This window comes from Triticum dicoccoides, chromosome 7A, assembly GCF_002162155.2.
Source record: "Triticum dicoccoides isolate Atlit2015 ecotype Zavitan chromosome 7A, WEW_v2.0, whole genome shotgun sequence".
NCBI classification, from domain to species: Eukaryota; Viridiplantae; Streptophyta; class Magnoliopsida; order Poales; family Poaceae; genus Triticum; species Triticum dicoccoides.
In genome coordinates, this window is record NC_041392.1 from 231229980 (window position 1) to 231248369 (window position 18390).

Genomic DNA, 18390 nt, shown 5'->3' on the forward strand with positions numbered 1-18390 from the left:
CCCTCCCCTTCTTTGTTCGAGGTAAACCTAAAACAAAGTCCATAGATATATCCTCCCAAGGAACACTAGGTACAGGCAAAGGCATATATAAACCATGAGGATTGAGTCGTGACTTAGCTCTTTGACATGTAGTGCAGCGAGCAACAAAACGCTCAACATCCCGTCTCATCTTTGGCCAAAAGAAATGTGTAGCAAGTATATCCTCCGTCTTCTTGACGCCAAAGTGTCCCATTAATCCTCCTCCATGCGCCTACTGCAACAACAAAAGACGAACGGAGCTAGCTGGAATGCATAGCTTGTTAGCACGAAACACAAATCCATCGTTAAGAACGAACTTGTTCCAAGTTCTCCCTTCCTTACAATTCTGCAATACATCTTTAAATTTAGCATCATGAACATATTGATCTTTGATGGTCTCCAAACCAAATATTTTAAAGTCAAGTTGTGAAAGCATAGTATAACGACGAGACAAGGCATCAGCAATAACATTTTCTTTACCCTTCTTGTGTTTAATGACATAAGGGAAAGTCTCGATGAATTCAACCCATTTAGCATGTCTACGGTTCAGTTTTGCTTGACTTTTAATGTGTTTTAAAGATTCATGATCAGAATGTATAACAAATTCCTTGGGCCATAAATAATGTTGCCATGTTTCTAAGGTCCGAACAAGAGCATATAATTCTTTATCATAAGTAGAATAGTTCAGACTAGGCCCACTCAATTTTTCAGAAAAGTATGCAACAGGTTTTCCATCTTGTAATAACACACCTCCTAATCCAATTCCACTAGCATCACATTCAAGCTCAAAAGTCTTATTGAAATTAGGAAGTTGGAGTAAAGGAGCATGTGTCAACTTATCTTTCAATACCATGAAGGCTTCTTCCTGTGCGATACCCCAAACAAAAGGCACATCCTTCTTTGTAAGCTCGTTGAGAGGTGCAGCAATGGTGCTGAAATCTCTCACAAAACGCCTATAGAAACCAGCGAGGCCAAGGAAACTCCTCACTTGTGTGACCGTTTTGGGCTGCGGCCAACTCTCAATAGCTTCAATCTTGGCTTTATCAACTTCAATTCCCTGTGGAGTAACAACATAGCCAAGAAAAGATACTCGGTCGGTGCAAAAGGTGCACTTTCCAAGGTTTCCAAACAAACGTGCATCACGTAGAGCAATAAAAACAACACGTAAATGTTCCAAATGTTCCTCCAAAGATTTGCTATAAATCAATATGTCATCAAAGTAAACTACCACAAATCGTCCAATGAAAGCACGTAAAACTTCATTCATTAACCTCATGAAAGTACTAGGTGCATTAGTTAACCCAAAAGGCATGACTAACCACTCATATAATCCAAACTTAGTTTTAAATGCTGTTTTCCATTCATCTCCCAATTTCATACGAATTTGATGGTATCCACTACGCAAATCAACTTTGGAGAATATTGTAGAGCCACTCAATTCATCAAGCATATCATCTAGCCTAGGAATAGGATGACGATAACGAATAGTAATATTATTTATGCCTCTACAATCAACACACATACGTGACGTACCATCCTTTTTCGGCACTAAAATGATAGGAACAGCACAAGGACTAAGGGATTCGCGTATATAACCTTTGTCGAGCAGTTCTTGTACTTGACGCATAATCTCCTTCGTCTCCTCTGGATTGGTACGGTATGGTGCACGGTTGGGTAGCGAAGCACCGGGAATTAAGTCAATTTGATGCTCAATCCCTCGAATAGGTGGTAATCCCGGTGGCACGTCTTGTGGAAAGACATCAGCGAACTCCTGCAAAATGTTAGTGACAGCAGGGGGCAAAGAGGAAGGCACGTCCTTGAATGAAAATAATGCCTCTTTGCACACAAAAGCATAGCAAATAGATTTGCTGAAATCTAGCTCATCAATATCAGATTTGGTGGCAAGTAAACATGCACTTTTCAATTTAATTTCAGAAACAACAGTAGATGGTTTATTATTAGGCTTCATTTGGTGCTCAAATTCTTTTGCCACAAGCTGATTTTCACTCTTATTTGTCTCCTGTTTTGCTTTATTAGCTCTATTAATATCATCTTTCAAAATGGAACCAGGAGTCATAGGAAGAAAAGTAATATTTTTATCATTATGAACAAGAGTATACTGATTGTTTCTACCATGGTGTACAGAATTTTTATCAAATTGCCATGGTCTACCAAGTAATAAGGAACATGCTTGCATAGGTACCACATCACAATCAACATAATCAGCATATGTAGAGATACTAAAATGCACACGAACATTACGTGTTACCTTAACCTTGCCGCTGTTGTTGAACCATTGGATGTAGTAAGGATGTGGATGTGGTCTTGTGGTGAGAGATAGCTTCTCCACCATCTCCATGCTAGCCAAGTTATTGCAGCTCCCTCCATCTATGATCACGCGAACAGAACGTTCCTTCACAACTCCCTTTGTATGGAACAAATTATGCCTCTGATTTTGCTCAGCTTATGTAACCTGCACACTCAAAACACGTTGAGCAACTAAACATTCATACCTGTCAGCATCTTCAGGAGCCATGTATTGCGTCTCATGATCAGAATCGTCTCCACCGTGTTCGTCACGTGTAATAAGAGCCAAAGTCTCCTCATCATAGTCACTAGCGGGCTCATACCCACCATCCTCAGTAACAATCATCACACGCTTAGATGGGCATTCTCTCGCATAATGACCTCCACCCTTGCAACGTCGACAAATAATATCATGTGTTTGCCCTGTTGATGCCATGGATGAAGAAGAGCTCTTTGCAGGCCCAGAAGGTGTGTTCTTGGCAGATAGTGGTGATTGTGCCTGCTTTATTGTATCACGGGTGGAGGTGGCAGCCGATGGAGGCACCGGTGTAGCAGAACGTGTGGAAGTAGATGATGCACGTGGTGTCCATGATGAAGGTCGACCTGCAGAAAAGTTAGTCCGCGCCAATGCCTGTCGATCCTGCACTTCACGTTCAGCTTTACAAGCAAGATGGAATAAACGAGTGATATTAGTATACTCCTTATACTCTAGAATCGTCTAAATCTCTCTATTTAATCCACCCATAAAACGTGCAAGCATAGCTTCATTCTCCTCAACAATACCACATCTAATCATGCCAGTTTGTAATTCCTGATAATATTCTTCTACAGAATTTTTCCCCTGTCTTAAGCGCTGCAATTTTTGAAGTAATTCACATTGATAATATGGTGGAACCCAACGAGTACGCATAGCAGTTTTCAAAGCAGCCCAAGTAGCCGGAATAGGATATAATCTACAATGCTCAGACCACCAAACACATGCAAAACTAGTGAATGCACAAACAGCATCAGGAACACGTCTTTCCTCGGGATATTGTAAACATGTAAATCGTTGTTCAGTTTCTAACTCCCAAGTAAGATATATATCAGGAACATATCTACCCTCAAATGGTGGAATATTCAATTTTAGTTTAGGGAGATGGTCATGATCTCGTACCTGAGGGTGAGCCCTACCATTGCCATTATTTGCATGTGGACGACCTGGTGGTTGCTGTGCTGGTGGTGGCACGTAGTTCTGATTTTGATCAACCTCATCCTCATAATCTCCCACATAAACATCCTCCTCCACATAAGCAGTAAGAGCCACAGAAGTATCAACAGCAGCACCAGTAGTTTGGCCCGACTGAAGAGGGACACGGCTCACTCGGCGGAGGGCTGTTTCCCGACGTGGAGGTAGTCGGTGTTGTTGTTGTTGTTGCAGAGGTGCGGCAGGAGCAGCCAGTGGTGGTGGTGGAAAACGCGAAAGCAATTCAGCAAACTTGTTATCGAGCTTTGTTTCAAACGTCTTCTCCATGCCATCTATCTTCTCCATGGCCTCTTCAAATCTGTTTATCACATCTTGCACCTGTACACTCATCATTTGCTGAAACATATCATGAAGCTCCTTGTTCGTCAAGTTCTCCCAGTCAGTCTCGTCGGATTGTGATCCTGGCATGGTTAGCAGCAATAGAAACACACAAGAATATGATCCTACAAACTACTAACAAGTGGTGGTGGTGGCGGGTGTCACAAATCCGTCAAGCAAATCTCTAATTCTTACCAGTTCTTACCCAGCAGCAGGCGATGATCGGCAACCGTTATAGTCAAAACTCTCAAAAGCTTGGATAGAGCGATTGCCAGGGAGAGTCAAATGCACGACGTAGATGTATGTGGAGCTGGGAAGGTTTATAGTATGGTAGCAAAAAGGGTCAGCAATAATCAATTCAGAGATGCAAAGTTGAATAAACGCTCAACGACGGTACTGTGCTGGTCCTAGGCTAGACCGTGCTAGAGACGCGAGCCTAGAACACTAACAAAATCACGGCGCTGCACGTAAATAAGGGAAAAGCACACTCTGGAACTCTTTTTTTTCGCTCTTTTTTTTGCGCTCCTTTTTTTTGCGCTCCTTTTTTTGTGCAAAAAATCACTATAATGGCGAGTGTCTCAAAACTCTTCCCTCGTCAAACTGATAGGATGGGCATGAAATTTTTTTTTCACTTTTTTTTCGGAAATCAGGGCAGCGACGACGAAAAAGTGCGACAAAAAATCACTATGATGGCACGTGGCTCAAAAGACTCAGAAAAACCTAAAAATAGGATAGGGAAAAAAATTTCCCGTGAAAATTTTGGCCTAAAAACTGCCCGGGGGTCTCCAGACTCTTTTTTTTTCCGAGACCTACGCAGGCAAGAAACACGAATCGGAATTTAGATTGATCTCAAGAACAAACCTAATATGAGAAGAACTCGGATTGGTGGTGGATATATGGTTGTGGTATATGGCAGCGGTGGTGGTATATGGTAGCGGTGGTGGTATATGGATACAGATTGGTGGTGGTATATGGATACGGATTGGTGGTGGTATATGGATATGGATTCAGAGCGGTGGCGGATAAGCAAAAGTGGTAGATGGGCGATGATGATGGTGCAGCGTCGGCGTGACAACTTATGACCAGAACTCAAAACTCTAAAAGACTAGACTCTAAGACCAGCAACTTGACACGACGATGCAACCGCAAATTCAAGAAAGCAAAAACCCTAAAAAGATTATGCAGAGGCTAAGATTGGTTCGGATATGATGAACTAACCCTAAATTTTTTTGTGGCTTTTTCGTGGACTATAGGTATGAAGAACAGACTCGATCTAATCTACGAAAAACTGTAAAATCTCACCGAGCAACCTGGAAATCTGATACCACTTGATAGAGGCTAAGGTGTCCCGATGTTTCGATGAGATGGTGGCTATCGTTTTCTGTGGGAGTCGACCTTGACGATCCGACTACGAACGTGTGAGACGTCGCGCCTTAGCAATCGCTAAACCAACTTCCGAGGGTTATTGACCACGCCGGAGCACGATCAACCTGACCACGAGGGTCTGTTTCCTGCGAGCAAACGAAGAACAAGCAAGAAACTGAGATTGCAATCTGGATATTGCGAATATAAGATGAAAGCTTTATTGATCAAGGTGGGGTTCTGTGACGTCTTGATCTGGTCGTTGGACACAAACGAAGTACGCCAAGTTGCAGCTATGGCGAACTTTTAATCTAAACAAAACCCCAAAGTCTAAACGACGCCCTAAGGGCTGTATATATGGAGGAAGAGGGGGGAATTTCGTGGCCCTTGAGGGTGGGGTCCGAAACCAACCCTAACTCTTGTTTCCCCACACATACGGACTCTAAAAATAGCCTATACTTAAGTATTTCGAAATTACATGGGCCTGGCCCATTAATAAGGTGACGCAGCACCTAGAATAGCCTATGGACGAATATTATGAAGTGGCATCTTGTATATTTCGCCCAAGGCTTCATGCACTCCTTATGGCGGCTTCAAAGTCCTGAAATCATCACTTGTAACTCCGTTCTTGATCCCCTTGCGCATGCCATCAACTCCATGCGTGTTCTTGCTCCAATGTTCATCCTTCTCCAAGCTAGGCACTTCATTTGTAAGCAAAACAAATGTATCCAATTTAGGCAGCATCATAATCTCATGAACATTAGAATCATTACCAAGAAACGAAAGTACCTGGTAATTTAATTGGCGTGCGCGAGCTCTAGTAATTGGTCCAGTATATGTAACATTAGGGGCTGTGGGTGTAACAATGGTATTGATGTCCTCATCAGATACATCAAGACGCTTGATATATTTTCAATCAGTACATACCTTGATAAGATTTTGAAGTAGTTCAAAATGGAACAATCGAAGAAGGAGTTCTTGCCTGTGTTGCAAGGTGTGAGGTTGAGTAAAGACTCAAAACCTGACCACGGCAGAAAATAGAAAGAGAATGAAAAGTCATTCCCTATGCCTTAGTCATAGGTTCTACAAAGTATGCTATGCTGTGTACCAGACCTATTGTGTACCTCACCATAAGTTTGGAAAGAGGATACAATAGTGATCCAGGAGTGGATCACTGGACAGCGGTCAAAAATATCCTTAGTGGAATAAGGAAAGGTTTCTCGGTTATGGAGGTGATAAAGAGTTCGTCATAAAGAGTTACGTCGATGTAAGCTTTGACACCGATCTGGATGACTCTAAGTCTCGATCTATATACACATTTAAAGTGGGAGCAATTAGCTAGAGTAGCTCCGTGCAAAGCATTGTAGACATAGAAAATTTGCAAAATACATACGGCTCTGAATCTGGCAGACCCGTTGACTAAATTTCTCTCACAAGCAAAGCATGATCACTCTTTGGGTGTTAATCACATAACAATGTGAACTAGATTATTGACTCTAGTAAACCCTTTGGGTGTTAGTCACATGGAGATGTGAACTAATCACATAAAGATGTGAACTATTGGTGTTAAATCACATGACGGTGTGAACTAGATTATTGACTCTAGTGCAAGTGGGAGACTGAAGGAAATATGCCCTATAGGCAACAATAAAGTTGTTATTTATATTTCCTTATATCATGATAAATGTTTATTATTCATGCTAGAATTGTATTAACCGGAAACTTAGTACATGTGTGAATACATAGATAAACAGAGTGTCCTTAGTATGCCTCTACTTGACTAGCTCGTTAATCAAAGATGGTTAAGTTTCCTAGCCATGGACATGTGTTGTCATTTGATGAACGAGATCACATCATTAGAGAATGATGTGATTATAACGCCCTCGATGCGGCTATATCTCCCATGTGTCGAAGCACGACTTAGAGGCATAACCGCATTGAAAGCAATGTCGCAAGTGAGGTAATCTTCACACAACCCATGTAATACATAAGGGAAAGAGATACATAGTTGGCTTACAATCGCCACTTCACACAATACATGAATATAACATTACATCAACCAGATACACACAAGGTACATTACATCAACCAGATACACACAAGGTCCGACTACGGAACCCAAAATAAAAGAAGACTACCCCAAATGCTACACAGATCCCCGATCGTCCCAACTGGGCTCCACTACTGATCAACTAAAACGAAACAACACAATGAACGAGATCTTCAATGAGCTCCTCCTTGAGCTTGGTTGCGTCACCTGTACGATATCATCGAGCACCTGCAAACTGGTTTTGGAAGTATCTGTGAGTCACGGGAACTCAACAATCTCACACCCTCGCGATCAAGACTATTTAAGCTTATAGGAAGGGTAAAAGGTATGAGGTGGAGCTGCAGCAAGCGACTAGCATATTTGGTGGCTAACATACGCAAATGAGAGCGAGAAGAGAAGGAAAAAGCATGGTCGAACAACTATGATCAAGAAGTGATCCTAGAACAACCTACGTCAAGCATAACTCCAACACTATATTCACTTCCTGGACCCCGCCGAGAAGAGACCATCACGGCTACACACACGGTTGATGTATTTTAATTAAGATAAACTTCAAGTTTTCTACAACCGGACATTAACAAATTCCCATCTGCCCATAACCGCGGGCACGGCTTTCGAAAGTTCAATCCCTGCCGGGGAGTCCCAACTTAGCCCATCACAAGCTCCCACGGTCAACGAAGGATATTCCTTCTCCCAAGACAATCTGATGAGACTCGGCATCCCGGTTACAAGACATCCTCGACAATGGTAAAACAAGTCCAGCAAAGCCGCCCGAATGTGCCGACAAATCCTGATAGGAGCTGCACATATCTCGTTCTCAGGGCACACTCAGATGAGACTAGCTACGAGTAAAACCAACCCTCAAGTTTCCCCGAGGTGGCCCCGCAGGCAGCTCAGTTCGGACCAACACTCAGAGGAGCACTGGCCCGGGGGGTTAAAATAAGATGACCCTCGGGAGCGCGACTCCCAAGGGAAATGTAGGTGGTGGTGAGGCGAATGGTAAAACCAAGGTTGGCCTTGCTGGAGGAGTTTTATTCAAAGCGAACTGTCAAGGGGTTCCCATTATAACCCAACCGTGTAAGGAACGCAAAATCCGGGAAGATAACACCGATATAACGGAAACTAGGGCGACAAGAGTGGAACAAAACACCAGGCATAAGGCCGAGCCTTCCACCCTTTACCAAGTATATAGATGCATTAATTAAATAAGAGATATTGTGATATCCCAACAAAATATCCATGTTCCAACAAGGAACAAACTCCAATCTTCACCTGCAACTAACAAAGCTATAAGAGGGGCTGAGCAAAGCGGTAACATAGTCAAACAACGGTTTGCTAGGACAAGGTGGGTTAGAGGCTTGGCTTAACAATATGGGGGGCATGATAATCAAGTGGTAGGTATCGCAGCATAGGCATAGCAAAAGAGCGAGCAACTAGCAAGCAGAGATAAAAGTGATTTCGAGGGTATGGTCATCTTAACTGCAAAGTTCTCCGAGAAGACGAAAGCTTGATCCTCGTAAACGTACTCAACAGGCTCCTCGAACACGAACTCATCTCCCGGCTCTACCCAAGCAAGAACAACAAGTAAAGGGAGACACCATCAACCACGTGCAATGCTCAAGCAACATGATGCAAACATGGTATGATATGCGGGATGCGATATGTGATGCATATGCATGATTTAGAAAGGAATGATTGAACCTGGACTCAACTTGGAAATCCAAGAGTGCCACTGGAAACAGGAGTTGATTTCGGTCGAAATCGATATAAAGATCACCGGAATCGGATGCACGGTTTGGAAATGACAAGCAAAACAAATATGGCACCGGTGTGTGATAAACATCAAGTAGCCATATAAATGCATCAAGATAAATAAGCTACTGCACACAAACATGACAAAAAAATACATGGCAGGGATCCACTCAAGATGCTTGACAAAAGATGAACACTGAGCTACGTCTAATTCACTTAATAACATGCTCAAACAAGCATGGCAAAAATGCAAAAGATTACAGGTTTCAGACTTAGTGAAAATAACACAAGTCAGGAATTTATCTTCAGGAAGCAATCTTTAGCGCAGGAAAACTATATGCTACAGGAACATAACATAGCAAAGCAAGGCATGGCATGTAGCTACTCAAAGCATACAACAAAAGTCCCTTACTGACCATAAGCCAAAAGGGATCAGAAAATACAATTGCATGCATCTGAACATAGCAAAAATATAAACAGATTCAGACTTAGTGAAAAACTGGAGCATGGCAAAACAGATAACAAGTAGGCATGTTTACGAGCTCGATGCACTCGCTACGAGGCATTGCATGACAAACTAAGCATACACCCAGCAAGTAGATACGGCATAGAAGATAGACATGGCAAGAACAACAACATAGCATGCACGGATCAACAACAACAAGCTTGGCAAAATTGCTAAACATGTTAACAATCTGCCAGAAACATTTTATAACAAAAGTAGAGCTCGATTGACTCAAACTAGGGTGCTCCATAATTGCAAACAAAGACATGTATGGATAAAGCATAACATTATTTACAAAACATTCTTACTGATCATTCTCAAAAGAGGCATGGATCACTAGAAAACAATATGAACATATGGCATAAAAATAATGACAGGGCAAGGACTTAGTGAAATTCTAAATCCCTGAAATCAGCATCATTGAGTAAGCTACTTTGCATGCTTGTGCTAGTCAGCACAAAAATCACAAAAATACATGGTATACACCCCTATAAAGATAACATGGCATTCTACAAAACACATGTAGAGCTCCAGATCATAGCATGCACACATCAATCATGGCAAAAATGACAAAAATGCATTTGCTGAAACAGATTTGAAACTATCATCACATAGCCCTCTTCCAATATCATTTCAGGCATCAAGATGAGCTCAAATGGAAATGATGCAATCTAACATATAAAGCCTTCTAGAGTTGTAGTCACAACGAAGGCCTCGAGCGCACGGTACCACACGAGGAAAAAAAGCCCACCGCACCGCGCCGCGCGTGGGGGTGCAACGCATCATGCGAGCGAAAAAACCACCGCACCACGCACGTCGCATGATAAAAGGTGAGCGGGAAGCAGACCTAGCCCACCCCGCGACCCTCGTTCCTCGTGCGCCGCCGCCGCCCCCCGCCTGCGATGGAGGAAGTGAGAGGAAAGAGGAGAGGGAGGTGAGGCAGCAGGCAGGAGAGGGTCACCGGCTGCTGTCGGCCTGCGCCGGCGAGGTCGGGCGCGACCTGGCGGTTGGTGGCGGCTCGATCCGATCCTGGATCGGGAGAGGAGGAAGGGAGGTGGGGGGCCGGCCGTCTCTGTGTCTCCTCGACGCCGAGCTGCGGCTGCTCCGTGTGCTCTCTCTCTCTCTCTCTCTCTCAACCACCGTGCTGTGACGTTGCTTCCCAAATTGACCGTTGTCTCGTCTCCTCCGACCTCAATACCGTCCTGGGCGGCGCCGGTACCGAGGCGCCACCTTTGCCTCCACCCCCACTGGGCAAGGAGCTTGAGGTGTTTGGGGGATTCTTGTCCCTGATGTTAATTAGGGTGACTATGCCCGTGAGTTCGCCCGTGCCCATGCGCTTGCTGTAGCCATGTGGTTTCTGAGAGTATTGTGCTTGCTTCAAATAGATTATGGTGGTTGGATTTGGTTCTCTTGGTGGTATCTTCCCTACCATCTCATTTTTTTCGTGGCCAGCAGGAGTAGGAGGAGGAAGGGAGGAGGAAGGGAGGATGAGGAAGTAGACCAGCAGGAGGAAGAGAGGATCTCGGGACGCGCTCCTTATTGGACTTACTGTAGTATAAACAGGTACATGTTGTGCAGCTCATGCTTTTTTCTCTTGCCATCAGTGAGCTTTTCTCCTTTGATGTTACTGGTTTTGGTATGTTGTCCCCGTCGATGTGTGTTACCTTAGTTGATACTGCTTGGTAGCTTTCTTCTTGTTCAGGAAATGGTCACGGTTAGTTAGATTTCTTTGTTAGTTCCTGTCAATAATATTCTCATCTCTAGCTACATTCCAACGGAGGGATTTTTTTGTTCTCTTTCTTGCTTTGTTGGGTACCTTTACTGGCGAGCAAAGCTTTGGATGTAGCTAAATTCATCCAAAGTAGATTTTTGTTGTCTTCCATGCAATTGCGGAGCTACCACCAAAAAGGTGGGCAGGCCAGAGACTACAAACTGTGCTATCAAACTGAAAATCACTGCATTGTTGTGGGCAGGGCTTCATATAAACTTCTTTTTGCTTCAGTCTTGGGTGGGCCATGACACATCCGGCCTGGCCGTAGCTCTGTCGGTGCTTCCTTGGTTTCCCGCATGCCTCATTTTTTCTCTGTCAAGGAAGGATTTTTCTGTTCTATGTTCTTTGGTTGGTGTTTCTTTTTCCTTGTACTGGAGTGTAAGAGATGAATGGCATGTCTGTGATATGATGATTAGTATGGTACTTACTAATTGGTTATTTTGGATAAACTAAGTGGGTCTGGTCCAGGATTAAGGACAAAATAGTTTCAGATATCTTAGGTTCAGTGTTATTGCTGGCTCTGGATTCAGGCTCAGGTTCATGTTGATGTGTGTTGTAACAAATTAGGTGCCAACCTGGAACATGAGAAAATTTACATCTCTAGAAAAGGACCAGTTAGATGTGTGCCTTAATCCTGTTTGGTTCATATGCATTGCTTCTGCTTTTTATTTGTACTATCAAAACATTTGCCGTTTATGGATTCCTTATTAGTACTACGAGCCTGACAGGCTGTTTATTTTCTGTTTGGCTCAAATCCTCCGAATTCATGAATTGCTTATTAGTTCTACGTGTCTGGCCGGCTGTACACTGCATGGCCCCATAATCATATTTACTAGCAAATAAGATTTGAGGTGTACAATGTAATCGAATATGAAATGAGCCCTTCTTTTCATGCTTGGCTGATTTGTTGGTTAGTACTTATTTCATGTTCTGTTTTCTAGGTTTTGTGGTGGCCTTACAGGTTGTGCACCATATGTTTTTAGAACCAGATTTGCTAGCCTGTGGAATTTGGATTATTTCACTGTATATATATGCTTTTGGGTTTCATCTCCATAAGAGTGGCTGAGTTTTTACGTTGGCTCGCCAAGCCTATCACAACCCTCCTCCTTTATCAAGGCGATGGGCCCTGATTGTATCCCCATTGAGGTGTGGAAAGGTCTCGGGGACATAGCGATAGTATGGCTAACCAAGCTTTTCAACCTCATTTTTCGGGCAAACAAGATGCCAGAAGAATGGAGACGGAGTATATTAGTACCAATCTTCAAGAACAAGGGGGATGTTCAGAGTTGTACTAATTACCGTGGAATTAAGCTGATGAGCCATACAATGAAGCTATGGGAGAGAGTCATTGAGCACCGCTTAAGAAGAATGACAAGCGTGACCAAAAATCAGTTTGGTTTCATGCCTGGGAGGTCGACCATGGAAGCCATTTTCTTGGTACGACAACTTATGGAGAGATATAGGGAGCATAAGAAGGACTTGCATATGGTGTTCATTGACTTGGAGAAGGCCTATGATAAGATACCGCGGAATGTCATGTGGTGGGCCTTGGAGAAACACAAAGTCCCAGCAAAGTACATTACCCTCATCAAGGACATGTACAATAATGTTGTGATAAGTGTTCGAACAAGTGATGTCGACACCGATGACTTCCCGATTAAGATAGGACTGCATCAGGGGTCAGCTTTGAGCCCTTATCTTTTTGCATTGGTGATGGATGAGGTCACAAGGGGTATACAAGGAGATATCCCATGGTGTATGCTCTTTGCGGATGATGTGGTGCTAGTTGACGATAGTCGGACGGGGGTAAATAGGAAGTTAGAGTTATGGAGACAAACCTTGGAATCAAAAGGGTTTAGGCTTAGTAGAACTAAAACCGAGTACATGATGTGCGGTTTCAGTACTACTAGCTGTGAGGAGGAGGAGGTTAGCCTTGATGGCCAGGTGGTACCTCGGAAGGACACCTTTCGGTATTTGGGGTCAATGTTGCAGGAGGATGGGGGTATTGATGAAGATGTGAACCATCGAATCAAAGCCAGATGGATGAAGTGGCGCCAAGCTTCTGGCATTCTCTGTGACAAGAGAGTGCCACAAAAGCTAAAAGGCAAGTTCTACAGGACGGCGGTTCGACCCGCAATGTTGTATGGCGCGGAGTGTTGGCTGACTAAAAGGCGACATGTTCAACAGTTAGGTGTGGCGGAGATGCGTATGTTAAGATGGATGTGTGGCCACACGAGGAAGGATCGAGTCCGGAATGATGATATACGAGATAGAGTTGGGGTAGCACCAATTGAGGAGAAGCTTGTCCAACATCGTTTGAGATGGTTTGGGCATATTCAGCGCAGGCCTCCAGAAGCTCCAGTGCATAGCGGACGGCTAAAGCGTGCGGAGAATGTCAAGAGAGGGCGGGGTCGACCGATTTTGACATGGGAGGAGTCCGTTAAGAGAGACATGAAGGATTGGAGTATCGACAAAGAGCTAGCTATGGACAGGGGTGCGTGGAAGCTTGCTATCCATGTGCCAGAGCCATGAGTTGGTTGCGAGATCTTATGGGTTTCACCTCTAGCCTACCCCAACTTGTTTGGGACTAAAGGCTTTGTTGTTGTTGTTGTTGTCACTGTATATATATGCTGATGTCAAGTGGCCTATCAATATTTGCTTGCTTGTTATTAGTCCTTGTTCCCTGCTTTGCTTCTTAGGTTTTGCAGATAGCCTGACAGGATGTACACAGCATGCTCTTAGAACTAGATTGGAATACGAAGTGTTTTGGTGTGACCTGATATATAGTTGATCCTTTTTCTATCCTTGGTTGATATGTTGATACTTATTTCCCTTTCATGTTCTGCAGGTACTAAACCAGCAATTGTTGTTAGCTGTGTATTTGGAGGTTGCGCATGTAATCTGTGTATGGGTAGTGATGTTTTAGTTTACATGGCCAGCGCCGTGTCGTTTTTTGGCTGATGGCTTTAGGTTCTAGATGCTTAATTAACTTGGTATTTCTATTGTTTGATCATGTGTTGATTTTTTACAGGCCTTGCCTTTAGCTTTGTGGAATATTTAGATCGCGGCGATAGGTTCGAGCGACGCCAACCGCGGCCAACGACCTTGATGCGGATGGCAGCGACTGAACCGGTGGACATGGTCGACGTATAGGGGAATCCACATTTCTCTTTGCTTCCATGTCCACAGGAGAAAATTGCTGAACATTTTGGCATCCCAAGATTTCCTCCCCACGGTATGCAGGTGTGTGCGGCATATGTTTGCGTAAATGTCCGAATTGGAAAGACTTCTTTCTGTGTGCATCTTCTTTTGTTCGATCTGTGTGATCTCTTGTCTTCTTTTACCTTGCTTCAACTTAATGTCCTGAACATGCTCATAGTCTTTCAAAAAAAAACTGGCTGTAGTAACATCTATTTACATAAAAACCGGATCACTTGTAAGTCCTAATAGTAATATTGATCACTATTTTAAAGGCTAGCGACAGATTCAACTTGAGCATCTTTCCTGACCTATATATGATAAGGAGGTACTCCCTCCGTAAAGAAACATAAGAGCGTTTAGATCACTAAACTATCAGCTACCTTAGTGATCTAAACGCTCCTATATTTCTTACGATGGGAGAAGAAGAATAAGATGGCAATGAGTCCGATAAAGTTTTTGTCAAACAGTCTGATGCTTTTATTCACGTATGTGTGCTGTAAAATTTGCGGAACCAGTACAAGTTATTGCACAATCACTGTGCCAGTTTTTTATGGCTTGTTTATTTCATTCTGTTTCGGTAGTTGCTTTCCCTGGCGTCAAATCTTTTGTTAGATAGAATGGTTCACAAAACTGTTCTTCTTGAACCGTTATGCTTGCCTATCTGTTGTGTGTGTGTGTGTGTATAATATATAGATAGATTCAAATTTAGATGGTTGTATTTGTAATAACTGGCTCGGCTTGTACCATCTTTTGGGTTGGCACAACAAAACTCACATTATGATATGACTTGTGTTAAGTATACTAACTCCTAACCAATAACTTTCCTTTGAAGTGGCTCAAGGAAGCTGAAGAGGAAGGCTAAGATGATGAAGAAGAGTAGAGCCGGAGTGGAATGCATCGTTCTGCAATTTGGGTGGTTTCTTGGTGGGTTTGCACCCAGGAAGTTTTGGAGACTTGAAAATTTGTTTGTACAACAACATAACTCCAGCGACAGATCTGGTGGCTTCCTTTATATTTCGACAAGTATATGTATATCTGAGCTTGTCTTTGGGTTGGGTTGCTGCTGGCTGTGAATGGGATGGGTTCTTGTCTTCCTGGGTGTTCCTCTACCTCAGCTCAACATGAGGATCTTGGGCCGCGGTTGCACTGCACGAGGTGGCGCCAGCAATATGCCTCGCGTCTCTGTGAGCCAACGACAGCGATGAGCCAGGGAGAGCAATCATGGATTCGCTACGGCATCGACGCCCCATCTCAAGGTGTGGAAATTGTTCTTACCTTGCGTCCTATCCCTAGCCTTGAACAACATCTCTCTAAATCCATCCCTGATCTGCAACACCTTTTTTTGGGAGGTTGCAGGTGTGTACGGCATATGTTTGCGTAAATGCCCGTATTGGAAAGACTTCTTTTTGTGTGCATCTTCTTTTGTTCGAAAAGGGCTAGCTTTCACCGTGAATCATTAGGACAGTGTGGCATATGAGGTGGTATAGATGGATTAGTTACAAATATATTAGGTACTTGAACTACTTATCATGATCCTGATTTCGAGCGTTTGAGCTGAGATCGATGACCGTGAATCATAAGGACTGTTAGAGAAGAGAAGAAGATTCTTGGTTGTTACTGTTGTGAAAGCATGGATTGTGTTGTCATCTGTTCCTTTCTCTTCTACATAAGTTCATGAATCATAAAGCAGGGCCTATGCAGCTGTACTGATGTTTGAACACTTTTAGGTACAACACATGTGCTACTATTCTCACAAAGGGAATACTTACTGTTGACCATTACTACGTATGCCAGATGACAGAAACATTTGCTACTGACGGCAAAAGAATGGTAATCTCAAACAAATGCATTCTTGTGTTTCATACAAGAACATGCTGGCAAACCATGTACTAAATAACCTTTAGTACATGGATATTGATCATGATGAGCTACCAATCAGGAGACGGGACCACCAGTGTCATGGCCCGCTTTATCAAGGGTGTCGACAACAGGGCTACACTCACAAAGAACTGGAGCAGCCTCTTTCATAAGGCGAACATGAAGAAAGGGTGTGCATATGCTTTCGCCTTCAAGTGCATGTCCAAGGGCCTCTGCATGATTGTCTATCCAATCTAAACAAGTCACAATAGTCCTTTGCTACGTAACTTGGTATTACTATAAGTACCTATCGAGACTTCTATATCTGGCATGATTTTGGATCTTATGTAAAAAATTATGATAATCCTGTCCGTATGACTATCATCAATCCGTACTTATTTTCATATGTTTTCTTCTGTGTCTACATATTTTGATGCATATTCTTTCAATATTTGGCTTGCTCTCGGCCTTTGCGCCATGGGCGCAACTGGTCATCTAGTGAGATGAAATGATGTACTCGTTGATACGAATATTTTGATATGCTACACGCACGAATCGGAGCAACGGTGATGAAATTATGATGCGATGAAAAATGCATAAAATTACTGGGACTTGGACGAAATTTAGACCTCTCCGAGAAAGTCAATGGGACGGAGGGATCTGGGACGACGAGATCCGGGACGCGGGGGCGGTGTTTGGTTCGTCTCCTGGTGGATCTCATCCACCCGGAGCAGATCCGGCCGGAGTTGACTCCGGCGAGCTCGAGGCCGTCTCCGGCGAGGCGAGGAGCGAGGCGGCGCACTCCGGCGAGGCCCGGTGGCAGGGTGGTGGTGACGAATCCGAGGTGGCAGCGGAGAAGCACCGCACCACGACGGTCGGGGACGAGCATGGACGGGCGCGCGCGGCCTCCGGCGAGGTCGCGCCGGCGAGGCGATGTCGGAGAGCTGCGGCGACCGACGCTGAAGGCGAAGGCGGCGGAGTGACTCGGGCGCTCAGGAGGCAGGCGACGGCGGCTGCAGGCTCGCGCGGGCCCGCAACGGGCTCCGCGGGCCGGTGGGCGTGGGGCGAAGCAGGAGGCCAGGTGGCGCGCCGTGGTAGGCCTGGAGCGGCGGCGGGGCGAGGTGGCGAGCTCCGATAGGCCGAAGTGAGGTGGCGGTGGCGGCGGACATGTCCGGCGGTGCGCGGAGGAGGAGGTTTGGGTTCATCTGCGCGAAAATTCCGGGAGGGACACATATTTATAGGTATAGGGAGCTAGGAGAGTCCAAATGAGGTGCGGTTTTCGGCCACGCGATCGTGATCGAACGATCTAGATGATGGAGGAGGTTTAGGTGGGTTTTGGGCCAGTTTGGAGGGGTGTTGGGCTGCAACACACACGAGGCCTTTTCGGTCCCTCGGTTAACCGTTGGAGTATCAAACGAAGTCCAAATGGCACGAAACTTGACAGGCGGTCTACCGGTAGTAAACCAAGGCCACATGACAAGTCTCGGTCCAATCCGAGAACGTTTAGCACCCGCACACGAAAACAGGTAGAAAGGGGCACCGGGGAACATAGGAGCGCCGGATTGCAAAACGGACAACGGGGAAAATGCTCGGATGCATGAGACGAACATGTATGCAAATGAAATGCACATGATGACATGATATGGAATGCATGACACGCAAGCAATGACAAGGCAACAACAACGAATAACTGGAAGACACCTGGCACATCGGTCTCGGGGCGTCACAACACTCCACCACTACGAGAGGATCTCATACCGAGATCTAGAATGGCACCAGAGGGAAAAAGAAGAGGAAGAGCAGTGGTAAAACTAAGTTGCTTCTTTGACAAACAAGTGAAACCAAAGAACCTTGCGAGGTTGAGCAAATAGAAAAAAAGAAAGCAACGGGGATGAACGAATTTGAAAGCACTCCATTAGGAAAAAGGAATAAGGAAGAACAAATTCAGACAGTACTCTGGTTGAAAAGAGATGCAAGGTTTGATCAGGCGAAAAGAACTTGAG

At 44.4% G+C, this 18390-nt stretch overlaps 1 long non-coding RNA gene across 4 annotated transcripts; it reads left to right on the plus strand.

Annotated features, from left to right (window-relative positions):
- The first annotated feature begins 10397 nt into the window (after window positions 1-10397).
- LOC119334726 lies at window positions 10398-16757 on the plus strand. Of its 4 annotated transcripts, none has more exons than XR_005161517.1 (5): window positions 10398-10666; window positions 11014-11121; window positions 14361-14572; window positions 15363-15786; window positions 16258-16757. It is a non-coding gene; the product is annotated as an uncharacterized LOC119334726 (long non-coding RNA). The 4 variants fall into 4 exon arrangements; XR_005161516.1 differs by lacking the exon at window positions 16258-16757 and adding an exon at window positions 15887-16213; XR_005161518.1 differs by lacking the exon at window positions 16258-16757 and having other exon boundaries at window positions 11011-11121; window positions 15363-15560.
- The last annotated feature ends 1633 nt before the right edge of the window (window positions 16758-18390 follow it).